The sequence below is a fragment of the Alligator mississippiensis genome, chromosome 2 (genome assembly GCF_030867095.1).
Source record: "Alligator mississippiensis isolate rAllMis1 chromosome 2, rAllMis1, whole genome shotgun sequence".
Taxonomy (NCBI): Eukaryota; Metazoa; Chordata; order Crocodylia; family Alligatoridae; genus Alligator; species Alligator mississippiensis.
In genome coordinates, this window is record NC_081825.1 from 225475535 (window position 1) to 225502705 (window position 27171).

General features: G+C 42.4%; 1 protein-coding gene across 4 annotated transcripts in view; it reads right to left on the reverse strand.

Annotated features, from left to right (window-relative positions):
- Positions 1-17130, reverse strand: part of TP53I11 (tumor protein p53 inducible protein 11) — a 55630-nt gene extending 38500 nt beyond the window's left edge. For 2 of the 4 annotated variants that reach the window (XM_014602313.3, XM_014602314.3), the window contains exon 1: positions 13065-13358. The gene's annotated coding sequence lies outside the window, so the exon portion shown is untranslated. Of the gene's footprint in view, positions 1-13064; positions 13359-16921 lie in introns of those variants that run through there. The other 2 variants (XM_059722776.1, XM_014602312.3) reach the window with 2 other exon arrangements.
- Between the last annotated feature and the right edge of the window lie 10041 nt (positions 17131-27171).

Consider the following 27171-nt stretch of genomic DNA (forward strand, 5'->3'; position numbering starts at 1 on the left):
AGTCAGGTTCAGTAAGGAAATACTAGTGGGAAATGTCCTTTAAAGAAAATGTCTTTATTTTACAATGGTCCTGAACAGCACATTAATCTCACCATTGTAGCAGTAGTGTTTTATTTACTTATTGTAAAAAAAGGGGTGACTCAACCCTTTGTTCAATTGCCAGCTTTAAACCTCCTTTGACCCCCAAACAATTCACAATTTGCTTTCATGAACCTAGATCTCTTATCTCCTGCTTTGAGAAGTCCTGTTACTGTGTTTCAATATTTAGCAGAAATTGTAATAAATAATACATTAGCACAGAAAATTCAGTTCATTGAGCCATATACAGACTTAATCTGCACGTATAGTCTTGATATATACATTTTAATAACATTACATTTTACAGAGAAAAACTGATGCATTCTTATAGCAAATTAGCTGTACTACATCTCTGGCATGATATAGCTGTTGTCAGTACAACTATTAAGCTGTGAAAATGAAACTATTCACAACTAAAAGAGCTACAAACATCTTTACTTAAAAATTAAAAGTATTTTTTTCCATTACCTTTGGGGTCATGACACCAGCAATGAAACTAGCTGATTTAAAGTGCCCTACTGCCACTGTATAAAGGTATTTTGAGGGGAGTTCAGTTTTTTAATCAAACAGATGTTATTTTCTCATCTTTTAACATTTGCTTAGACTTCTCATTTCATAATTAGTAAATTGTGGCTATTATTTTCCCAACATCCTCCCAGATCTGTGTTCTTCTTTTTTGTACAGAAGAAGAAAAGGGGGGGGGGGGAGAATAAGATATTTTTAACAGAAAAATATGCCCTTTGGTTTAACCAAAATCCTACTACAGCACCAGCTTTGAAGACCCAGGCCCCCCACCAGCCATAGACCTCGAATCCCAAAACTTCCGTGGTAATCTTACCTTCAAATCTTGCTATGCCAAGGTGAGCTGGGCATCCCCCTCACCTTTCGTAAGGGAGTAAGACTTCTCTTTATAGCCCTAGTAAATCCTGGGATATCAGACCTTCAAAGTTATATTATGTGGGGAAAAAAAAAAACCTTAGCCCTCTATGCCCAAGAGCAACATACCCATTTCAAACTCATGTCAGGGTAACTGTCACTCAGCTCCCCATCATGCAACCTGCTGCTCTGCTTTGAAAAACGCAATTCGTATCCAAACTTTGCCAAAATTCAGACGATATTTGGAAATGGTCATTTTAATTTAAGCCCATTGCTAATTGTAGATAGTAACATAGGAAACAGGCCTGGGAGAAGCCTCCTGGATTCCCAGGCAATTATTAACTGAAGCAATCCCCCAAATCACTGCTTCAAAATACTAATGGGTAGGTACTATGGTGATAAACATATTAGAGGGAGCAAGGAAGTAATGCAAGTCTGCAAGATGTTAATATAAGAAATGTGACATTGTCTATACCCACATATTGGCCCTGTAGTGTGAAAGACTGATAGGCATCAGCTTTCAGCTCCTAGCTGTGTTAATTCCCCAGAATACCAGTTTCTTATCACCTGCAGCATAGGAATGCATTTTTTTTTTTTTTTACCTTTTCCCTAAACAACTCAACAGTATTAACTATCACTCATTACTCCCAATTACAGTTCCAAAGGCTATCACTCCCTAGTGGCTCTTTAGGCAGAAAATACACACACATGCAGAAGTACACTTGGCCAGATGCTTTGCAGAAGGCCTTGTGATGGTAATGGATGACAATTAACATCTGAGAACTGGAACCTCTCTCACCCCACACACACACCCCAACTACTTTGTACCCTGTCCCCAGCCAGTGAAATTACCATCACATCTAACACCTTCATGGTTTCTATGGCAACAGACTGATGCTAGAAATGTGAGATTCAAAATCCCCCTGCTTAGGCAAGCAGGAGTGTGGAGGAAGAGAGGGAGTAAAGGTGGGTTCAGGAAAGGGGAAGTTCTGATATAACTGATGCTGATGGCAGAGGGAGTGAGGAGGAAGCCAGGCAGGAAGATGAGAGAGTGCGTTTTAATAATTCACAAGAAAATGGAAGGGAATTATTTCAAAGGAATTTCTAGTCACCCTGTAATTGGACTGTGCTCAGTACACAGAGCAGGAGCAGCATTTCTCAGTGCAACCCAACCCTGCCATGGCCCACACACAGATCAGCACTGAATGACAGCCAGATAAGCTCTTTCCTTCTGAGGCCAGCAGTCCTTTCAGAGAGAGCCATCTATTTTTAAGTGGAGAGAAGTGTTTGGTGGATAAAGCAGGGCGCTTGCAGACAGAACACTTGGTCTCTATTTCTAGCTCTGCTACTGACTTTTTATGTGACTTTAGGCAAGCTATTTAGCCTCATAATGCCTCCATTTCCCCTACCTTTACACTGGAGATAATTCTGTTTTCCTACCTCATTAATACTGAATAATTAATAACAGTTGCATAAGGGAAAAGTTGTTTGAGCTGTTCAGGTCAAGATACTTCTTACATGCCACTCCAAATCAGAAGATCATACTGTTTACTTCACTGCATGCTTATGTTATATAATCAGTGCTTCAGAGAAAGGCCTAAATCTCCCCCAAACCAGGTTAATTATTACAGTAATTGTCATGACGACAAGGGAAGCTCTTCCTGGCCTCAGTGATGATAATCAATTTATGCCCTATGCTGTGAGCCCTGAGTTTTCTGGGTGCCTCCATTTACTAGAAGTAGGAGAGAGAGAGATGAAAGAATCTTGGAGCAAATCAGAACAGGAAAAAAGTTGCATCAGTATCAGCTCCATACATGCAAGGGGCTCTTGGAAAAATCCCCTTTGCTAGGACAGTAAAACAATACCACCATAAAACAAACCAGCCATGTCTAATTCAATGTAGTTGAGTGGGAGAGGGATCCCACCTGCTTCAAACTCACCTGCGATACCATAAATTGCTATTTTTCCCCATTTAGCGCTTGACAAAACCAATTTAACAGTACCCACACAGTTTGTGCCCAGAATACTGCCCACTCAGCAGCTGATACATGACAGATTTTGCTTTTAGGTACTCTGCTAACCCAGGGGAAAACTCAAGTATGCATGTATATGACAGCATGTGTACGTGCCCCATGAGCTGTCAACTTTAGAATTACATACAGATCAACAAGGCTCTTTGAACTGCCTTAGTACGGAATGCGTGACATTTAATCTCACCCCTCTCTTGGATTTCATTATGTGCATCCGCAGCATGGCTATTCAGTACTCAAGTACCTTTCAGAGCAGCTTTCATCGGTAAAAGGGAATGAATGAAAGGAACTTGTACAGACAAAAGAGGCACTGCATCTGATAACCATTCTAGTAGTATCTCCCTATATGAAAAAAGTTGTTATAATATTACATCCTTATTATGATGTAAGGACCCTACATGGAATGGACACATTTACTTAAATAGTAATAGTAGTGCTTTAAATGTATTACAGTAGCATTTAGACATCCCTGTCATGTCAAGGCCCTAGTTGTCTATAATGCCCGCACTTGGGATAACTGATTCTTGGACACTTTAGTTCATTCATGCGCTTTTTGCCAGTATGGATTCACGGGGTGGAATGAACAGGGGAAGGGAAGGAATTAATTCTAGGCAACCTGTCATTAGGGCTAAAGTCCAGACGCAGACAGTCAAAAAGCATGAGGCTGAATCGACTCAATCTTTGCAGGTAATCTAAAATGTGCAGATTGAACTAATAAGCAGGTGAACAGACATTCATTTTTGATTCTGGAAATACAGCCACATACCTGCAGTAGCCCAGGCCAGAAGCTGGAGGGTGCTAGAGCTGGAGATCTGGGTCTGCTCAGCTGGAGCAGACAGCTTAGGTCAAGGCTAACCTGCCCACCTGTGGGGGGGGAGGGGGTTGCAGGGGAGGTGCAAAGCAGCCTAGGATGCTGGGGTACTGTAAGTTAAACTTGAATCTGGAAGGGATCTGGGACAAAAGTTCAATAAACTGATTCAACTAAAATCATTTAAGTCTGATACCACATCCATTCAGATTCATCTTAAACTGGTTTTGGCCATTTTGAAAGTGGGTTATGTGCACTGAACTTTTGTTGAACCAGTTTCCAATCACTCATAGTGGTTTGTGTGTAATTTCTGTCCCTAGCCTAAAGGGCTAAATCCTAAGCAGACAAGCCCTGCTAAGCCAAACCCACAAAAGGAATAAGTTGCATATGGTTCTAGGAGAGATGGCAGCACTTCTTTCTTAGTGGGGAGGAGATGGGGCTGATCACATCCTCATTTCCAGCTCCAGTTCTCCTTTACCAGCCCCAACCTCAGTTTTAGTGTGTGATATAGCCAGGCAAAGGGGAGACATGGAACATAATCCCCATACTTGAACAGAAAAGTTATGATCTCCCCACCTCCTCCTAATCTACCTGAAGAGTTAAACTTGTCATTCTGAGGGAAGGCCTTTATTGAGAAAGAAGCCTCAGGGAGATGCACTCTATTGGCTGTCCCTTTTCAACACCAGACTTTCAGTCCCCGTCTCCTGAAAGTGGTCCTTCTTCATATGGGTTGCAAATGCCAGGCAGCAAGTAGGGACAAGGCTCATGCATTGTCTGTGAGCTTGCAGTGCCCCAGAGTAGACAGAAGTTGTCAAGTCAGCAGTGGTGCTGACAAGTCAGCAGAATCAAGGGCAGCAGTGGAGAAAGCAGAGGTTGCCAGGTGCCTCTTACAAGAAACATACCTCAGATAACCCCTGCTGTGTAACTGTAACTGAAAACCCCACAGGCTTCGAACACAACAAGGCCTGATAATATCGGCATAAAATAAATAAAACGCCCATCTGGCAGAATCTCCTGTTTGAAAGAGCCTAGGGGAAACAGAAGCGTCATATTTCAGTTGATGCTTCCCAGCTTCCTTTCCTGTGGTTTCATTCAGATCCAGTGTCAACCCCTTCAGTCACACTATCTATTCTTCTCTTCTAGCCTTAGTTTGTTCTTAGGTACTCATGACAAGGTGGGGGAAGCAGAACTGTTTTGTTTTGTTTTGTGATGTGGGTTGGAGTAGTAATTTGATTTGGTTGCAACAGCTTGGCTCTAATGATTTATTAACGTATCTGGATAAGATCTACTTTCGATCCATCTTGTTCATTTGCGAGATTTGAATGGTAAATTTGTTGATATCAAGTAGGGCACAACTGATCAAAGATGAATGGGCTTGTCAAATCCAATCTAAGCTATGATGGGCAATGACCAGGATTTGTGCTGCAGACTAGAAGAAGGGTATTTTAAGACAATGCAAGCTACATAAAACTGTTGAGAGTGTGTTTGTGTTCCAGCTCCTGTGTACTCAGTGGTGTGTCAGTCATAAACAAGCGTGTCCTAAGACCTGTACTGCCAACATACAAACTAATGGCCTGCCCTTTGGCAACAAAAGGATCTTAACTGAATTCCCACTTACCATCACGAAGTCCTGAGTGGCTAGGGATCTCTTACTCCATAATCAGATGTTCCATGTTCTTCATTCCTATTCAGTACTGCCCTTGAGCGCCCAGTAGATTCACGGTGCAGTCCTTAGCAGGGCAAAGTTTGGGTTCCCCTATATTATTAAGCCTCTCCTGTAGTTACTTTTGTTCCAAGGTGCAAATATCCCAGAAAAATATCTTTACTCACATGAGCAAACAAGGTTCCTTGGGTGAATCTGATATCTTTTATTTACTCACATGACAAATCCCTTTTGCAAAGCAAATATCAACCTTACTTCTCTGTGAGAATATGAGGAATCAGCAACACCAGTGCCTGCAGTTTTATTTTGCTGTATAAGGAGCTCAGTCAGAGCAGTGCAACATACTGGCATGTGTATTTACTTACCTTACCCTTCACCCCTCTGGTGTTATTCATATAATTAAATGGTTAACAAAGAGAATTCACAGCCTTCTAAGTCCAGGAACTTGGACACAAATTAGTTTCCTAACAGAAACTTAAGACTTTCTGAACTGGCTCTATTTTAAATAAAAATAGTTTACATTTCTATAGTTCTTTTCATACCCAAGGGTCCCTCTGTATGCTAGATCTACTTGCACTAGAACATAACTCTTCACAGTGCCTAGCAATCCTTCCTGAGAATTTCTGTCTGTGGATGGTTCTTATTTGATCCCCGTTACCAAAGGAGCAGAACATGAGCCTTTGATATATGTATTTCACAACAGCTCTGTGACGCAGGGATTATCCTCTTCTACTGTGAAGCTGAAGAAGTGAGATTCAAAGATATTAACTGACTTGCTAATGGTGGCACAGGAAGTCTGTAGCAGGGAGGAACACAAGCCAAGACGAATGCTGTTTCCAGCTGACTTTCTGAGGCCAGGGATGCCCGATAGGATTTTCCTGAATCTAAACACATTGCCTTAGTCTTCCAGAAAAGCACAAAGGGATCTTTTAATGACCAAAACTAGTGTTGGAGAGATTTATTGTGCATCTAATATAGCACCCCTAGCAAATGTGTCTCAGTGCTGAGTTGAGCATGCACTCAGTCAGTGACCAGAGGCAGCTAGCGGAGTCACCAATATGATTTCCTGAAGATTTGTGGATTTTCTTGTTTGGTTTTTTTTCAATTGGTGCCATGGCCTCATACTTCTTACTTTACCCAATGAACAGGGATAAGTTATTACATATGGGGCCATGGCTGCATGACCTTACAGACTAGACTGCCTTGCCCACCTGAGTCACTAGGCTGGGCTGTTGCTCCTGCCTGACCTTCCTCCTGCAGCTCTGGGTCACACAATTGAACGTATCTTGTGTTCTTAATAAAAAGAGGGATTTCTGTATGGGAAGCCACAGAAGAAAGCTGTGAAGGGAACTGTGCTCTGACTCCATGAGATCACCCCATCCAGCAATGGCCAGCTGGCAAGTACAGGCTGACACTCCTGCGTTTACACAGCTGTATACATTCATTCTGCCACCTCTCACCTCATGACAGACACATGAGGACCAGAGAACAGTTGTATTAAATTTAGGGTTGGTTATGTCAGGGAAGGATGGGAGAAACAGTGTGGGGAAACCCACAAGTGCAGATAGAAACTCCACCGCGTACAACAAATGAGCCTAATGGAGTTACAGATTTAGCTACTGATCTGATTTCCCCCCAGCCTTCTGAATTTGGTCCAATATGTTCACAAACCAAAACTCTCCCCTTCCCCACACAAATTGGTCATTATGGAAGAAATTATTTGCCATTTTCCCAGCCAAACAAAAGCTTTCTGTGGATATACAGGTCACCCACCACAAAGAGCCTCTGGGACCCTGTCACATCTGTGATCTCTCACCAGCCTTTGCTATGATAATCTTGTCCTTTTCCCAGTTTTTGATGACAGAAGGCCTGCCATTCAGACTGCCGTGAATGCTAAGCTGTGCGCTCTGCTACAGACACACTCAGTAGCCTTGGACAAATCTATTTGCTTCTCTAACTCAATTTCCCTTCTGCAAAGGGGAATAATAATCCTGACTCACTTCCCCCAAGGAGAGGTTGTAGGGACATTTGATCACCTAAGTAGTTGATCCCTTTGTGCCCAGGTTATAGATACTGAATCAAAAGGATAAGTAACCAATTCAGTCAAATATAGTGACTGGTCACACAGACAATAGGGTGAGAAAAAGTATCTCCACTATAAAACAAAGGAGTAGAGAGTTTAGCATAATGACCAAGTCAGGGATCTGGGAGTAAGGCCTCTCAGGTTCTGGTACCAACCCTCTTGCTGCATGTCCTCCAGCAAATCCCATCACATCGCTATGCCTCACTTTGCCCATCTATAAAGTGGGGATAACAACACTAATGGCTCCACAGCGGGGGTGGTGAGACATCTTTAGTTCATTTTCATAAAGTTATTCAAGATTTGGAAATAGGATACACCAGAGAAGGATAACGTGATATTACATTAATAACAACAACAACAGTGCAATAACAATAGTTGTTGTGGTAATGATTGCTTGCTGTCATTTGTCATATTAGATGAATATCTCTGCCTAAAATTTCCCTTGGTATTTAATCTTTGTAGGCATTTTTCAGCTCTGTGAGTAAAGTTAACTCTTTAAAGGTGCAGAAAATCCTAGCTAGTCAAAGAAGAAACACGTTTTACAGGAAATGCTAAAAGTTATGTGAAATGGAATCTTGCATCGCTGGTCACCTCCCACGTTTAATCTGCTCTAGAGAAAGTCTCCGTGCATTTGGAAGTCTGCAATTTTTATCCAAAGATTTGTTTTCAAGTGTCTATATTTAAAATTTGAAAACAGAAGTTCTGCTTTCTATAAATAATGGCCCCACGGTGCCAAGGTCGCTAGACCTTTCCTGTTGGCTCAAAGCCAAAAACAGAAAATAAAAAATCCCAATGTTATTTTTGTGCATCTGTGCATTTTTCCATGCAAGGGAAAGGGTTGAAATCTAAATACATCATGACAAAACATAGGAACATAGGATTTGCATCACTGTATCAACACAGTGGTCCCACTGGCCTGCTGTCATTTCAAATTGGAGCAATGGTCCATTTCATCCAGATTCCTACCTCTTACCATAATATATTAGGTCATTGGTCCATATATTTTGGTATCCTTCCTCTAGCAGTGAGAGATACTTTTAACATATATATCATATGGATTGTGGTAGCATTTACTCCAAGATTTGGACCCCATTGTGTTGGGCATTCGAAAAACACATAGCAAGAACCAGTTAACGCCTCAAAGAGTTCATAGTTCCCCATTTCAGGAAAAGAAATAGATCCCACAATACAACTGGGGTCAGGGTGTGGGTGTGGTCATGACAAATACTTCCTGAGCACTGTTTTCTACTGTACTTAATATTTTGAATGTTCAGGAAATGAGACAATATTTGTACCTACTGCCCCCACTGACTTCTTCTGGAGTACATAAGGATCTGCACACAGCACGATCAAAAGATGCATTAAGCGACTGATGTAATAGAGAATTCAATGGAGAGACATTTTGCTTTTGATTAGCACTAAATAAAGACTGCTTTTGTCTACGTTGAGTTTGGCCAGTGAAGGTGTTTGGCTGGGTTCCCTCTATCACATTTCCAAAGATCCATGCCCTGAATCTAGAGACAAACCTCTGGAGAAACTCCTTGAACCAGATGATCTCCTTCTCTTCCAACCAATTATGCATCTTTGCCATGGAACTCCAAGCAAAACGGACAAGTGTCGCTTGAGATCAAATAGCATACATCCTCTCTTCTCCCTCTCATCTTTGAAAAGTAACCAACCCAGAGGAGAAATCCCCAAGTAAGGGGTTGTGGGGCAGGAGGTGCCTTGCCATTCCCCAGCCCAGTAATGAGAGGATGAAAAGCCAGGGTATGTTTGGAAGTTACAAATTTGCCTCTTCCTGATTACAGGGAGAACCCTTGAGTTCTGCAGCAGGGAGGGTGTCAGGAGACAGTGAGTTTGCATGAGCTCAACTGTACAACTCTGGGCATGTGCAGAGAGTATTTTTATATCTTCTGAGACTCTGTTATGGATTAAGTGGCTTCCCTGCTGGGTGTTAAGAACGTTAATGTCATTTCTTTTGACGTTAATGCTGTTCTGACAAGCTTCCTCATTTTTGGGAAATCCCCCTCTTCAAAGTGTAACGTTAATATTTTGTGTACGTTTCCTCGCACGTGGACATTAAAAAAAAATTATACCGCAGTCTCTGTGACTTACCAGCTCAGCGAGAATTACTTCATGAACCACCTCCTGTATATTAATCAGAATCAACTTAAAAATAGCTTTTCCTCATGTGCATGCTATAATTTTTCATCATGCAGCTGCATTGGAGGAAACACTGTTGTAAACAAGGTATTGGTTTCTCCTTAAATTCCTCTCCCCATTTGTGTAGGCCTGCTTTGTATAGCTATAGGTAATACAGATACTAATAACTTATAAGATGCCTTCCCCTGCCCTCTCCCCACCCCCCCACTTGGCAGAGCAGTTAAAGAATCAGTACAGCTGCAGAGGTGTAAGTTCAAGGCCTGAGCTGGACTCACACCAGAGGTTGCCTCCAGGCAACTGTCATTCAGCTGACGTAGTATGGGGCATTCAGGCTAGGGTTGGTCAAAGGAGACTGCACCTGACAGCTTGCCACCTTGTTATGTTCTGTTGGCTGTAGAAACTGGTGTGCTTTAACCACAACTGTCCAGTGGACTGCTAGGTTTGGGCAGATCTGACTACTTGGAGGCTTGCCTACATTACAACTCCTGATATTGTTGCAATACCCAAAAGCAAGAATCTCCATTTTCAGGGTGAAAAAAAAGGCAACTGTCAACAAGGTGCAAGGCTGCTTCAGAACAAAGGAAAATGAAAGCAAGAGAGGCCTCATCTAGACTTTTGAAGCAATGTTTTTTTCAACTGATTTGACTCAATTGAGCTAGCTGAACTTGATCAGAAATTCCTCTCAGCAGCAGCAAAGACATAGTTTATCACTTTTGGCTCAAATGACATGCCAGAAGCAGAGCAAGCTAGAAGGGTTAATTGATATTGGTGAAGCGCTCAGATAATATGCTCACTGGGACCACATGAACACTTACATACAGCTGTAAACCCAGCAGGATTGTTTCTACTACTGACTTTTTTTTAATCTCTTCCTCAGACATCATACTAGGCAAAAAGCAGGGCAGGGAACCCCTTTAGAAACTAACTAGTTGATGCATAAACTTTCACAGGCAACATGCTATGAACCAGTTATAAAATGCCACCCTGCATTGCCTTCTGCCTCACTTGAGACAAACACGACCAATTACTTCTATATATATATATACACATCATACAAAAAAATCCCATTCAATGATTGATCCTTATGCCCCAGGTACTCAAGTGCCACTCCTCTCTGTCCTCATCTCTAAATCCCCAGCCTCTGCTGTATCCCAGTTTTTCCTTTAGTTTATGGCATTTCTTACATCCATCCCTTCTTTTCTGTTCCTAAGGCCAAAGCTACCTGCCCTAGCCTCTTGCGGCACTGTCCCTCACTGTAGTTTCCACAACGTCCATTTGGTTTCACCCCACATATCCAAAATGCCAATGCTGAAAGTAATTCTACCTACATCACCCTCCCCCGGCCCCAAGAGCCACCAGGTTGGTACTCCATCTTCTAATGTATGCATTGAAAACCCATTATCTCATGTGAAAGACTCAGCAATGCTCTTCTCTGATCTCTCTGCTCTCTCCATCCCACTCTGCATCAATTTATGGTGTTGCATAACTGAAGAGAGTCCCTGCCCCAAACCGCTGACAATTGAGGCATCACCATGGTATACCACCCAAGCTACACTCAGACAGCTTATAAATATCCGTTTCTCCTTCCATCTACCCATTTTGCTTGTTGTTCTGTCCTCTGGAGTCTTCTCTTGTGACCTGCTCAGACTGAGGGACAGGCACTATGCCTTGGTTTTCTATGTAAAATACCACATACACCCTTATGCTCCTGCAGATGTCAAATAGCCAGCATTGTCAATAATAAGGATTCTACAGATGGAGCTGGGCTGGCTCTGTTGATAAAGATGATGATGAAGTCTGAATCCAGTTTATTCTCTCAATGATGAACAGGCTCAGTGAGGAAAAAACTGGAGGGAACTAAAAAAAAAACTTTTTTCAGTCTGAAAAGGAGGTAGCGACTGGCAGATTTACAGAGCAAATATTTTAAGCGAGAAAGTGCCATTAATCCTTAGTGCCTTTTTTGGCCATCACTTTAGAAGGAGCATCTCCCCCAATTTACGAAGCTCTGCTTTCCAGAGAATGAATTAACTCACAAAAACGCACAGCTAGCCCCAGCTGCCTTTGCCCACATAAGTAATACTCCCAAACAGCTCTTGAGTGTTGGGGGGTAGGATGAAATGTATGAGCAGCATCATAAAAACAGCCCTGTCCATCAAGACTATGCCCCCTCAACTCCTGACATTCACCATCCCTACTGGGCAGAGAAGACATCTCCTCTCACTTGCCCCAAAGGGAGTTTAAAGTAGGTAAATTTGTAAGTGATTACAGCCAGAAAAAAGTTGCTGATTTATACCAAGAAGGAGGAGAAATAGAACTGTAGATATGAATTTTAAAAAGCCATTCCCAGGGGTAGCTTTAATGACACAACAGCTCAGATTCTGCAAGCAGGGAGTTTTTTAGAAAAATAATGCCACATTTCACAGCATGTCTCTCACTCTGAGGTTTCCTCTAGATCCAAACATGCCATCATTTCTGTTACTAGAGATAAGCATGGAGACAGTGAGAAACAAAGGGATCCCCTCCTCAGTTCCCAGGCTGATAGATGCACACTGAGGGATATCCCTGATCTCCTACGCAAAGCAGTCACATATCAAAATGCTGCCTTGTGCAAACACTACATGCATATTTAGTATGTGGGCACATGCACGTCAACAATCATCAGAAACAGCTTTCCTCATACTTTTTAAAAGAATATTATATAGTCCCAAAACAATACAGCGCTGTGCAGATCCCTCCACACACCCCCCCCCCACCAACATTTGTTTGCTCAAGGGAATTTTACATCAGTACTTTAAGAGGAATAAGCAATCTATGCAACCAACTTCTGTTTCAGTCAATAAAGAAAAAGCAGAAGGCATTTCTACTGGGTTATTTTCCCGGGCTATTTGTTACCTCTGAGCAGGAAGTGACTTTTAATACACCACCATGTAAAAAAAAAAGAAAGGAAGGGAGGAAGAAAAGAAAGCTTTTCCTTTGCCTTACAACTTTCCATTGCCAAAGCCGAGACAAACGATGGCCTTAACAAGGGATCAGCAAACCTCTCTCAATGCTCTAGCAAGCCGGTCAGAGGCACAAAGACAGACAGGGGAGCAAAGATGCATCAGTGCTTCCCCAAGACAGACAATGAAAGAAAGAAGCATCAGCGCTTCCCCAAGTCGCAACCTGCTTGTGAGCAGCACGGCGGTATCCTTTGTTCCGACTTAGGAAACCCCCTCAAATAGTTTCTGCAACAGCTGCCAGTCAGAGCTGCTCAAACTACTGAGAAGCAGAGAAACATTTTCAGAGAGAGAAACACAGAAATGCTGTCCTAATAACTGGAGGGAGAGGGGCAAGCAAATGCATGGAAATCAAGCACAAACTTACTGTTTTAGAGCATGTTTCCCCTTGAGCAGGAGGTTATTTGGACTACAGGCTGCCGCTCCATATGAAAAATAATCCCACAGAGACCGATCACATCGCGCTGGTCAGTTGCAAGAGAGAAACTGACTAGGCTGGGAGCAGCCCCTTTTGCAACATGCAGTTACCATAATAAAAGAGCCAAACCCAGCACCTCCTCTGTGTTACCATACTAAACCAATCACACGTCGCAAGAAGCAAAAAACTGCTGTGTCGTTGCCACCCACTCGGTGGTGGTTAGCTTGAGACATCTGCGGGAACTAAGCTTGAAGAAACGAAGTCTGGGGACTGTGTGATTACTGTAATTCACAGACCCCTCAGCGCATGTCTTTTTCGTGTGTGTGTGTGTGTGTGTGTGTGTGTGTGTGTGTGTGTGTGTCACCACGCTCATTGTAAAGCTATAAATACATCAAGCACGTTATTCTTCTGCTAATTTTAAAGTGAGATATAAGCACATGTGCACACAGATTAGCTCATGGTCATATACACTTTATCATGTTACCAGGAAAAATGCACCCTCAGCATTATTTGGGTGACAATAAATCACTCAGGGAACTTGTACAATATAATATAATATCCACTAGAGTGATGCTCAGATCACTAGATTGAAGCTCTTATTGCGTTAAATGAGACACCCCAATAATGTATATACATAGTGCAGAACCCAAACGAACACACAACAAGCAAACAGCTTATGGCCTGTGTGATCTCTCTTGTGCCTTTCAATCCAGTTGGGGATATCAGGTCCCACCTTTCCTCATCTTTTTGGTGTCCTCCTCCCAACCTTCTTACATCCATCTGCCTTTGAAACATCCCTATCACATCTATTGAACCACACTTAGCACTTTAAAAACCAGCAGCAGCAGAAGCCTCAGGGACAGTGTCGAGTTCAAAATAGTTCTCAAAACACCCAAGAAACTCAACCCCAGCCAAAGGCACATATCAGAGAAATCAGTCAGCGTTGCAACATTCCTTGAAAGCTGGCACATTTAGGCTTTGTCAAGTGGCTTTGCCTATATCAAACATACAATATTAAAATGGTTTACACCCAGGATGCTGGAGACGTACCACTACCCTGCTATCCATATCTATTTTTCTTTAAATACAGTAGCCTAGGTGATCCTTGAGGTCCCTTCCAACCCTATGGCTCTATGTATTACTACAAGTTTATAATACCAGAGTAGGATTCTATGTACAGCAGATCTGACCAGCAAAACCCTTGAATGCTCCAGTCTTATTCTTCCTTGTCCAGAGCTTCACAAGTTCAGGTACTAAATTTGATTCCTGATCTACAAAGTCTCCTGTAATGTTGGTCCAGGGTCTTCCTTCCTGTAGCTCTGCTGATACAACCTATTTCTGACTAGCAGCTCTCCTTGCTTTTATTGATTTTTTTTAATTATGCCAGATGTTATTATGGTTGAGAACAAAGACTCATTACCTTTCAGATCAAACAAGATATAAACAGAGGACTGACTCCAGAGCCATAAGCAATCAATCCCCTATTCTCCCTTTCATTCATCTCTTCCATTTACTTCCATACTATTTGTACAAAGTATTCTGATTCCAGCTAAGTACAATTGAGAACAAAGAAGATTACCTAAGGCCCCAATCCCTGGGGAAAAAAAGAGCCGGGTATTAACTTTAAAGTAAATCAGCTCTCAGAATAACAGAAGTCTTCTTGCTGCTCATTTATATGTTCCTTTTGTTAAACCCACAAAAGAAATCAAGTTGTATCCATGTATTCTTCTAAAATAATAAAAAAAAAATATTGGACTCAAATTTGAGTGAAAGACAAGGGGCTTTCTGATTACTTCAATCTTTAATAACAAACAGAAGAAAAACAATTCCTTCATGGGCCTCTGTTTCGCATTTTAAGTTCTATTCTACAATTTTCCTTTAATACAAAAACAGAATGAAAAAATCCCATATTTTTCAAGTAGAATTGATATAGGTGAAAGGGGTTAGATTGACATCCCTACAGATTGCAGTCCTTTGTGCATTCACAGAACAGATGGAATATGGGGAGGAGCAGAGCAAGACACACTTTCCCGAGCTAACCCTTGCCAGCAAACTGCCCTGCAGGGAGACCCAAAAAATAATATCCATTAGGACTATCTGGAGAGACATACACACACACGCATTTTAAACTTAATTGCAGTATAATAGACTAGCAGAAGTGTTTAAAGGCAGAAAATGGGGAAATGATGAAGAGTCTGCAAACATGAGGAGTGGTTAGTATGCCTGTGCATGGAGCGTTGAAAAGCTCCATCTCAGGAGCCTATTTTGTCCTTGCTGTCCCTTCAGAGTCTTTCAACAAAGCAACTTCATCATTCTAAAGGCAACATGGCTTTTGTTAATTGGATGCTTATCCACTAGGAACAGGACTGAAGCTCACCCAACCCTTGCATTGCATGTAAGCCAAACAATAGAGCTGGCTGGAAAGCAGAATTTCCTTTCTGCAGGAAGATTTGACATTTTCAAATCTGTTTTCATTCAGATTCAGAACAAGAAGCTGAAATTTCCCACAGAATGGAAATTCAGAAAAAAATCTATTTCAAATGACTGAATCATTTCATTTTGCTAAAATTGAAAGGCTTTGTTTTGATAAAGTGAACACAGAATGCAAAATACTAAGTATAATATACTTAAAATAAAATATCAAAATTATTATACAGAAATCAGAATGAAAGATGAAAAGAAAGTTGAAATGACTGCTTTTACCTTACTGAAAGAAAACCTGGTGATATTATTAAAAAAAGAAAAAAACAAAATGACTTATTTAGACCTTTTTCCCTGCCAGAAATTTGTTGAAATTGACATGTGCCTACAAAACAGTTCAGTTTTGATGAAACTGAATTTTCTGTTGGAAAACTGCTCTGTATAAAAATTTTCAATCAGCTAATCACCAACCACTTTTCAGACAGACACTACTGATAATGGTCCTTACTGCTCTGGGAAAATTATTTTAAATGTTTCTAAGTGGCTTAGTGTCCCAACTCCCATTTTCAAAAGTGATTTAGAGTCATAGGGACCTAAGTCTCATTGAATGTCAATAAGATTTAGGCTCCTAAATGCCTTAGGCCACATCTATATTAATATTTAGCAATGCCCCTGAGGACACCATAGAGTCACCTGTAACTCTTGATCCATCACTTACTATACACATCATTTCATGCTGTAGCATACCTTGTGGCCATCACCAATGTCATGCTAAATCCGAGAGCACACCCCAAGATATTTCCCAAGATCTCTTGCTCCATAGGTTAGGGATTTGATCCACACTCAAGCACTGTCAACAGTGCTATGTGGTACAACCAGAAGTGCCAAGAGCAGACAGCACGAGAGGGCTGCGGTCTGAACAGCTAGTATACTTGGGCCTGAAGGTGCCATCAGTAGCACCCTTGTCACATTTTGAAAATCAGACTTGCGCGGACCAGATTTGAGTCCATAAGCCCGAATCTAAAGGCTTTTGCATCTGTTTTTGTATCTGCATCTCACCTTGAATCATCCAGGCTTCCCACCTACCTGCTCCTGTATAAAACCACCCTCAGGCACATAAAACAACAAATACAGTTATGGTTACAGTTTGTAAACTATAGAATGAAGAATTGCCACAATCATGTTTCAAAATTAAATCTGAGTCATGCTGGTCTCATAGCTTACAGCTACTCAACAGAATAACAAATATGTAATTAAAATGTTAGTATTAGCCAATGTGTCACTGGTGCATTACAAAGCATTTGCATTTCACTTGCTTTTATTCCTTAATTCCCGCAAAGCAGCAGAGTAAATTGGTACGTGCACATTGCCTGCTGGAAACTTACCCCACAATTCTTGACATAAATGCTGCGTGCAGTAGCTTGTGGGAGGAACCAAGCAAATGACTGTTGCACTGTCCCCTCTAAGACACTTGTAACAAAATGAAGTGACTTGGGTTTAACAGGGTGATATAGTGCTGTTCTTCAGTACAAAGGAAACCACACAGCTCTGGGACTTATCAACTCATTATTTCTCTGGAAACTTCTTCAGATGCACTTCATCAGGCAATGGAGGAGTAAAAAATAACTTTCAAAATATGGACCTGCATGTAGGGGAGGATGGAAGTATTGAAAGTGACAGAAAAAAAGGAAGTGGAGAGCATGTGGGAGAGAAGATTAGGGTTGCGGTAATGATGACGTAGCCGAGAGGAGACAGTGCAGGCAGCAGGAGGCCAAGGAAAAGGGGGTCTGAGATTCATCCAGGGCCAGCAGGAGAGGAAAGCATGAGGATCCTCTGAAGGAATGCTAGAAAAACAGTCAGTGCCTTAGGAGGAAAAGCCAGAGTGCAGTGTAGCAAATGCCCATAGACAATACAATGTCAGGGAGCAGAGGATGATCAACAGCATCAAATGCAGCAGAGGGGACTGGCCAGGTGCTTAGCTCTCTGAACAGCTATCCTGTGCAGCTGCTCTCTGATACATTTTTCATTATTGCTGGCACCTGGATCTAAGAGGTTACACCCCCTATGGACTATAAATTGGGCTGGTTTCAGAAGATTTAATAGGGAGAACTTGCTAAAAAAAAAATCTAGCATAGGAGACACACAGCCTAACCCCAGTGAGGGGAAATCTTTGCAAATGCGTTTGTAGAGTCCTTGATTGAACACATGGCACATACATAATTTATACAATTCTTGTGTCATGTGAAAAACTGGCCTGATTTCTGCTTCCTCAGACAATGCAGTCTGTTAAACATGATGCATCTGAAAGTGTCAAGAAGTCTATATTAGTGGGATTTTTTTTTAATAAGTAATATGTTAATATACTAAAAAGAATATCCCTGAAGGAAATAATTTAGGAGTCTATATGTCAGACACTTTTAGACAATATTTGGAATAAAACTTCACTGACACTTACATAAGAAATATACCCTGTGGCAGCATGCTGAATCTTTTCTTTCATTTGATCCATTAAAGTATGTAAATAGATTAGATTATTGGAGGGGATAGCCTGAACTGATGTGTTTGAGGTGCCAAGTTATCAGGTTGGGTAAATGAGTCTGGTAAGCTGTGCCATCCGTTTTGTGGTGATTGAAGATGGTATTGTCAACCTGGTGTGCCATTTCAAGAAGATATATATATATATATAAGTGGTGTAACCCTGCTTCTGAGAAAGAGCTCAATATGCAGAATACCAAGCACAGAGCTTTAAAAGGTCTGTGTTTGTACAGTGTCTGCTACGACCGGGCTCTGTTGACTCTCTGTTGGCTGCAGGGCACCAAGGCTACAAATACAACACTACTGCTAACAGAGGAGGCAGAAAGAGGGCAGTGTGTCACTGTAGAGACTAACTGGTTCAGAGCAGCGTTAGCTTTCTTAGGTGACAGCTACTAATAATGGGGTTATATCTAAACTAACTGCGAGGGTGTTAAGAACACGGGAAACAGAGCAGACCATCCCACTCATTCAAAAAGGTGCACTTGCATGGGTGGTAGAAAGTCCTTTTTCTGTGAGCAAGCAGGCATGACATGACTGTTCACAGCCCACCACGTTATATATACACAGCAGCACATGCCAGGAGCCTAGGGAATAACAATAATGAACAACAGGGTAAGTCTTGGTAAATGCAGCAAGAGCTCTTAGTGAAGGACAATAAGGGAAAAAAACATACTGCAGAACAACACTGCAACAAAGCCAAAGGGTCTGGAACCAACCAGCTTTTTCCAGCTAGCACATCTTATTGCAAAGGACTAAGGAATAAAGTGTCAAGGGAGTGGGTGGGTTTATGCTGTCCCCTCTGAAGCAACGGCATTAAAGAAGAGGTGTGTCCTCCTGTAAATACTGAAAGAGGACAGAAGAAAAGCCTCTGATAGCTGTAACTCATGGTTGGCAAAGAAATGGCATTTGTTTTGATGTGCTGCCTAAATTTGTGTGAAAGAAAAAAAAAACACTCTCTGCCTCCAAAAGACACTTGGGAATGGCAGCAGGTCCTTCCTCACCTAGGGAAACAGGCCAGCTGCCTTACATGTAGGCAGGCAGGCAGCTGCTTACAAGGACAAAGAAAGAACGCTAATAAACAGTGCATAAATCAGTTTTTCCATCAGCAAGTCCCACATCTCTAGCTACCTATCTCCAAGGCCTCTGGAAGTGACCCCACTGATCTTGCTGGAACGTATGAACAGCTAACAGGTCTAAGGGCTCAGCTTTTCTGGGGCCCTGTGCTGCCAAACAGGTGTGGCTGGAAAGTGCAGAGAGCAGATGGGGAAAAGCCTTGACCAACAGCAAGAAGCTAAATAGCTATAACAGCAGGCTGAGCACTTTTATAGACATAGCGCAGCAGAGAGACCTAACTCTGAAATGAAGGATGTTTGTGTCCAACTAAGCTGTTTTTCCCTTGAGGATTTTCTGTTTCTAACCAGCTGCCTAGTCAAGCAGACAGTAGCAGCAGATAGGGCTGGTTGATAAAAATGGATTGTCTAGCTTCTAAAAAATGCTGAAATAAAAAATGTCTTGGTTTGGAAAGAAAAGTGAATTTTCTTAGGGAAGAAACTGATATTGTTTAGCTCAATTCAATGGCAAGGCTTTTGTGGGTGATATCTTTCATTGGAACAAATCTGCAGTTGGGAGCTTTCGGTAAGCAAGCTTTCAGGTACCACAATACCTTTCCTCAGCTCTCAGGAGATATCATAGATTTCATAGACGTTAGGGCTGAAAGGGACCTCATGAGATCACTGGGTCCAGAGGTGAGCCTCCCAAACTGTTAGCTGGGGTTACCTTCAAAGGCCTCAGCAGGTGAGACCTGAGAAGAGTACAATCTGTGTCTATGTCCCTCCCAGCTATACAGCTGATCCAATAACAGTCATCACCAACAAAAATCCTTACCTCTCACCTCTTTCCTACCATCGTGTCTACAACATCACCCCAATACTACCACATCTTGGATTAATTGAAAGAGTTATTCATTAAACTCAGAATCACAGACACATAGAGTTGGAAGACATATCCAGAGGTCATTTAGTCCAACCCCCAAATTAACGTGTTTTGGTTTGATTTCTAACTTTAAAAAATATTTTTAGGTATAATAAAATAAATTTAATATTTTTTCCATTCTAAAAACCTCTAAACAGGGTACTGAACCATCTTTAAAAATGTGTGCACATGGGGGAGAGGGGACTTAAAAAATTGTTGTCAAAACTGTTATAATTTCACAAAGTAAATGACTTTTTGGAAATAGCCTTTTTCAATGAAAAATGCTCAGTTACATCCAGTTGCAGCGACATGATTTGAGGGGGGTCCCAATAAGCTACCATAGTGAAAATCAACTGGCCATCATTGAAACGTTCTGCAACTCAGCGGGCAACATACTTCTACTCCCTGCAGGGGGCAAAAAAAGCATTGGTAGTCTCAGCAGTGATGCCGTCAGTCTCAACAGGCCAGGAAAAACTTCTGTGGACTGGAACAGATGATCAGATCAAGGCATAGTAGGAAAATTTTGCTGTGCAAACCACTCTCCCTGTTACCTCCACTAGTCTCTGGCACACATCATCGCCTGTTACTTTAACCTGCCTCTTTTCCAGTTCTGAATTCAAATCAACCTCTTGGTTTTCTAAACTACTAATCAACTCTTTTCTGTTATATCCCAACCTTTTCTTAGCTGTGGATGTAATGCCTTAGCTGTAGGCCTCTCTATCAGAGCTGCCTGCATCCAGAGGTCACTTTTTTACCTGTTTTATGGTAGGTATCTACGGTTCTCTTGCTCTTCCTGCAACATACTGAGTTACTTGTTCTCTTTAATTCTCACCCATCATTTCCTCTCCCTGGGAAGCATTTTGTGGTATTCTCTTTGAAGGATGCTATAGAAAACAAGCCAAGTGGCATATTCATAGATTTGTGGAATGGACAGCCAGAACGGACCATTAGGCTGATTTCCTGTGCATCTCATTTCACCATGATTTTCCTGTGCTGATCTTAGTGGCTTGTAGTTGTTCTTGGCCAAAGCATATCTGTCAAAAGGGCATGCAAGCCTTGTCCACACTTCAAAATGTGGTCAATATAAGGTGCTTTTTCTTGCCACAGATTTGCATGCCTTTACACACAGATTGGATGTAAGATGGCAAAATCCTGTCACATCCCTAAACTACATGAGCCCTAACATGAACTACAGATGCCAACAAAATACAAGGGTGAACATAATCTAGCAGCTAGAGGTGTAACTACCAAGGTCTGCACCCTGGGAAGCAGAGGCAGCAGCAGAGGCTGGGCTGCTACAGCGGCAGTGGTAGCTGCTATTATGCTCCTCTAAGTTGGTGCCTGAAGCCAGTGACCTGGATCACCTACTCATCAATACATTACTGGTAGAAACACAGTAATGTCAGCTGCTGAAAGTTTGGAGCTTCATACTTAAGATACTGTGTGCTTTCTGCCAACACAACCTTTCGCTGTGAGGTTATCCAGCATGAGCAAAAGCAGCCAAGAGTGCGTGGGCTCTGGTGGGATGACAATGTCAGTAGCTATTGGCTGATAAAAATTCTGATGGTAAAATTTCCTAGCATAGACCTAGCTTAAGGCTTGACCTGAAAATATGATGAGATGGAGAATTCAGCACTTGGTGGTACTTTGTTGCAATGATTAATCATCCTCTCCGTTAAAAAATTGTGCCTAATTTCTAATAGTCATTTATCTGGCTTCAGTTTCCTGCCTCCTGTTCTTCTTTCTCTGCTAGATTAGAGGGCCTGCTAGTACACATCTGAATATGCATATGGGCAAGATATATTTTTACATGTGAGAATGAGTGAAAAAAATCCCCTTCTCAGCAAAACTGTGCTTAGAGTAACAGACAGGTCACACCCAGCTCAGCCTCTCAGCTCGTTCACTGTCATTTGCAGGCTAAACACATGTCTGTTCCTCTATGGTGCAAAAGACTTCCTCTTCCATTTTTGGCAGTAAGTTAGGTGGGCCTAGCTCATGCATTAACAGCTTGTAGCTGTCGGATCTGTGGGTCCCTGGGTCAGGCCTCACAGATTACTTTTTTGGGACTGTTGTAATAACACACATCCCCTGCAAATGACTGAGACATGCAGGAGTCAGTGCCTGTTTTGATGGTTTGCCCTTCTTGGGACTTCCAAGTGGAATTATCAAAGTACTTAACAACAAATGCCTGCCAGAGTCTCCCAGTGATGTAGCTGAGTAGTACTAACTGTATTTTACAAATGGAAAAACTGCAGCACAAAGCCGTTAGCTGACGTGGCTAAGGTAAGATCTCAGTACATCAGAGGCAGATACAGGAAGAGAGATTAGGGCAGCCAGGTCTCTGGCCCTTCTCGTGCTCAACAACTATTGTGCATTCCTGTTCCCAAACTGGGAAAAATGTTACTTGCACAGGGAAATGGTCCATGACTACTAACGTGAAGGCAAATTGGGAGAGGAAGTCTGCTTTTACTGAACATTCTTGGCTTTATTAAGAGGCACTTACATAATAACTGTACCCGACAGTGCTGTGTCTGTGACAAAGGTACCGTGATTATGCCTGGTATTAGTTTTATACTATACTGTCATTATATATGGAGGGTGATTGTACCTTGCACTGTATTTACACTTCTCTTTGATTATACCTGTGCCAGGAAGCCTTGCCTGGAATTTTAATGGAGTCAGGCCTAAAGATCTGTGAGGATGCTGACTACTGGCCCTTGTTCACATCAGTATTGCTCCAGTGGTATGCTCTGGTCTGACCAGTTTTCGCATTTGCTTTGTCATTTCTCGGGGAGTGTGACTGAAACACACGTGAGCCTGGGCCTGGAATTACCTCTGCAGGAAAGTATGAAAAAGGGCAACGACCATCTACTCTTTCAGGGCAGAGAGGTCAGCAAGAGATAGAGGCTCAAGGTGACATCTCTGCAGCTGTCCCTTTGATGGTTTCAGATGGAGCCCAAGGCATTTTCCTTAAGAAAATTAATTTTACGGAATAGCTGTATTGCAAACAACAGGAAATGAGTTGCCTGATTGCTTTGATTTTCATTTACAGACAGAGACAGAAAGATGAATGCAGACTCCTTTCTCTGATCCCTGTTTAGTTTCTGATCACAGCCCTGTGATATACAGGAAAGTGGCTTCCAGCTGAGACGGACTTGCTGTATGGGGAGGGAGTAGATCTGCTGAATCTGTTTCCTGCCTTTCTGAGCTATCATTATTAATCTTATACAGAGGTCAGTAGCGTAACAAATGGGTGGGCAGAGGGGCAACCAGGGACTAGCCCTGGGTACCGATACTGTGTGGGAGAGCACAGAAAGAGCAGCAGCTGCACTTCCGGCATTGACACTGCATCATGAGCAGTAGTGCAGCCACTGATATGGCTTTGTGCGGGCTGCCGCCTAGGGTGCTCAAGTGCCCAGTTGCTTCTCTGCAGAAGCTATGCTGTAGTATCCTCACACTCTCGGAGCTGGGTGGTCACTATGAAGGGGGTAGAGGGAGTCCTACAGAAAGAAGGTGGGGGAGGTTGTAACAAAAGAGGAGAAATGGGGGAAATTCCTAGCAAAATCTCAAGTGTGCATCAGAAATGATGGGTTACCATTACCCCCAAACCATATGAACTGTGAGGGGTTCTGCTGAGAATTCTGGGTAAACCCCTTGCTCACCTGGACAGTGCTAAGAAGTTACAGCAATAAGAGCTAGCAAAAGAAACAGATAACATTACCAAGCAGGGACAAACCTTCCTCCCAACCCACTCTCCTCTCATTTAAGCTGGTGAAAGAATAAATAAGCCTCATTCTGAACCCCCCGCTCAAGGCTGACTACTGCAGGTAGTCCAGCCTGAGGCCTTGATGCTCTTCCTCCTCAGCGCAGAAGAGTCTTGCTATGGCTTCAATGCAATTATTAATGATGCAGCATTTACCTCCCTGTCTCCAACCCCCTCAGAAAGACACTGTCCTTTGCATCATATAAGCACGGCCTCCAGTTCAAGGTTTTTTTAAATCACTCTAAAGACCTCAGGTGTAGTTCAGTCAAGCTGTTTTGAAATCACACATTTATAAAAAGATTGTGCTAGGCTGCTAGCACCCAATTACATGAACTGCCTGCTGCTGCTGAACTCCATAGCCTTTCTTCCTCTAATTCTCTCTTCCCCATATTTAGCAAATGGTGTTTTGGATGTTCTGACAGCTCATGTCCCTACCACTCAAATTCTCCTGGTTTCTTGTTCTCTTGTAAAACATGGATTGGCTATTTATAATAAAGCACTCTGAAGAAGAAAGGTTCTGTAGAAATTCCCAGTGTTAGAGCAGGAGCAGCAGTGGCTTCTTTGCTGCCTGGTATAAGATTGCATGAGCATTTCCAGTCTGAAGTCCTACTGTCACGGGCTCATTATGTTTTCCTCAGCTTTCCTCTGCTAAAGTGTATTGAATTATGATGATTTTTCTGTGTATTGATTTTTCTGGGAGAAGTTTCCCTTAAAAAGAATCAAGCTATCCGAGTTTAAAAAAACTTTTCCTTTCTGGAAGATAAACAGCAACATTCCTGTGCCCCACCCCCAACAAAAAACACCAAAAACACCTTTGTGGTTGGGAAAGGTTTTTTGTCAGAAAACTAGCACTCACTGGGCACATCTAGAAGTTCAGTAATGCACAGTGCCTACTGGACATTAAATTTAGTACTTGTATCATCAAGTACCAAATAAATGAGCAGCAGGATGCCATACTACACATTAGCACGATCACGTGCTCTTTGTATGACGCATAATGCGCAGTAGACTAACACTACTATGCATTAGTGTATTAGCATGGTTTTTGCTGTGCATGCTAATGTGCAGTAGAATTAGCCCACTGTGCATTAAACATCTCATGTAGATGTGCCCACTGAGAAGAGCTTTTGAGGGCTCAGAAAGAAGTGCAGCTCCCCACTGTAACTCATGGCACTTTGTAGGATGCTCCATGAGTTTCAGCAATCCCCTGGACCCAACAAACATTTGCTGTTGGGTCCTGGGGTTTGGGGAACTGAACTGCAGTTTAGAGCAACTGTGTCTCTGGAGCTGCTTTCCCCTAGCCCTGCCTCTCCCCCTCCTAACCCCGGAGCTGTCTTCAGAATGGGAGGCGAGGAAGGGAGCCAAGGGAACTCGTTCTGAGGGTTGCCCAGCTGGCACTGGAGGGTAGACCAGATAGATTAGAGCCCTCTTACCTCAGGGGGGACTCCAGTCCACCTGCTCCACCCTCCAGTGCTGGCTGGGCAACCCCTATTTTGTCTCTCTCTGCTGCTTTCTTCCCCTCCCATTCTGAAGACAGCGCTGGGAGGTGCATCACTGCAGCCCTGCTCCTGGTACGTGCTGACACAAGTTAATGAAGGCACTCCTCTTTGGAGCACCTTCATCTGAACCCTCATATAATGAGGGTTCAGATTGTCCCAGGATCAGGCCCTTTTAAAGTGCTTTGCAGCCATTCACTTGTGTTAGGTCATGGCTGTAGAGGGGCCATATCAGGTGGAAATTGTCACTTCTGTCTGCACTTTGAGTCTCTTCTTTGAGTGTAAATCAGTTTCCAATTAGCTGTCTGTAAACTGCATCTGACTGGGGGACTTGGTTGCAATGCAGGAGGGCTATTCATGGTAGCTACAAACTGCCTTGTGGGTACTCATTGGTTGGAGAAAGACCAAGAGACATCACCCTGCCAGAAACGCATGCTGGCTGAGGCATTAGGCAGTCAGCAGCAGTTCTTAACAGTTGGTCTCTGGCAGAAGCTACAACCATTGAGGCACTAAAATGTCTGGGCTTGGTCTGGCCTTTGGTTTCTGTCTCAGTGGTCTAAAGCAGGGATGGTAGGTCTGGGCAGCCTCCACTCCTCCATAATCTTGCCTAGGCATGCATGTCAAAGATTTTGCATCCTGTGAAGGTCACAGGACTTCGTACAAGTGGATTCATCAGGCACCTGACTGGAACTCGTACGCTTAGACTATGATCCAAAAGATCAACGGTTGCCTACATGGTGCATATGTACAGTAAATGTTGCATGTGTTCCCTTGCTAAATTTACAAAGTTTGCCACTAATTAATGTTATTTTGTGCATGCATGTGCCCATTTTGTTCTGTTCTCTGTAGGTTGCCCTGCCGTACGGACAACTCTCATACTTTAGCACCTTCCAACAGTGCGTTAAAAAAGGTGACATGTTAATTTGTCACGTGTTTGTTCTTTCTCATATACTTTCCTGTGTCTGGTTAACAAGGGCATGCTGAAAAACTTAGAGCAGATGCACAAGGAATGCAAACAGAATCTTTATCTTGTTCATTAGTTGTTTGTGGGAGCACAATGGCTGAGGCAAAGTCTGTGTGCTCTCCACATAGTGAAATGCACATTATTTTATAAAGTGCATGAGGGCGGGGGTAGATTTGTTTTAATTTCTTGTAGCAACAATCCTAAAGATTCAGAATAGCAAGGTATCCTGATTTTCCTAGGGTAAAATAGACAGAGCATTTCAGTGGCATCTAGAGGAATAATTCCAGACAATGGACTTTGTGCAGCTCGGATTTTTAATTACATATTAGTCCTCATATTTCTCAAATAATATAATAGAATGCCATTTTTTTCTACAACATTTAATGAGCTTGTGTAGCATTTATGGGACTGTATATTTTCTGTCTATGCCTGACGAGAATCCATGTAAGTAATCTTTATGAAAGTTATGGTCATCTAAATTTACACAACATACTACAGATTAAGCATAACATCAAAGAGGAAGAGGGAACAGTTCTTGGCATATATAGGCCACCTAATTTTGCAGCTAAATGGTCTTTGTAGTTAACTGCTTCATCTCCTGAATTGTACCTAGAGGACTGTGCTGCATGAAAAGAATATAGTATAAAGCTTGCTGATGAAAGTTCCATTGTTGCAATGAGATATTCTGTCAAGGCAAGGACCCCTGTGCTCAGGCAGTGATTGTAGGGTCATTAAAATGCAGGCAAAATCATGCCTTTAAGGAGGTGATAGAATAAGCTGTTGTCTTTGTCAATCCAAGAAGCTTGCTACAGAGCAAGAGGCTTTGGGTTTTCACAGGCTTACTCTAGTACTACCATACTCCATTTTCAGCTGAGCTAAGCACCTCTGATTTTAAAGTCAACAGAC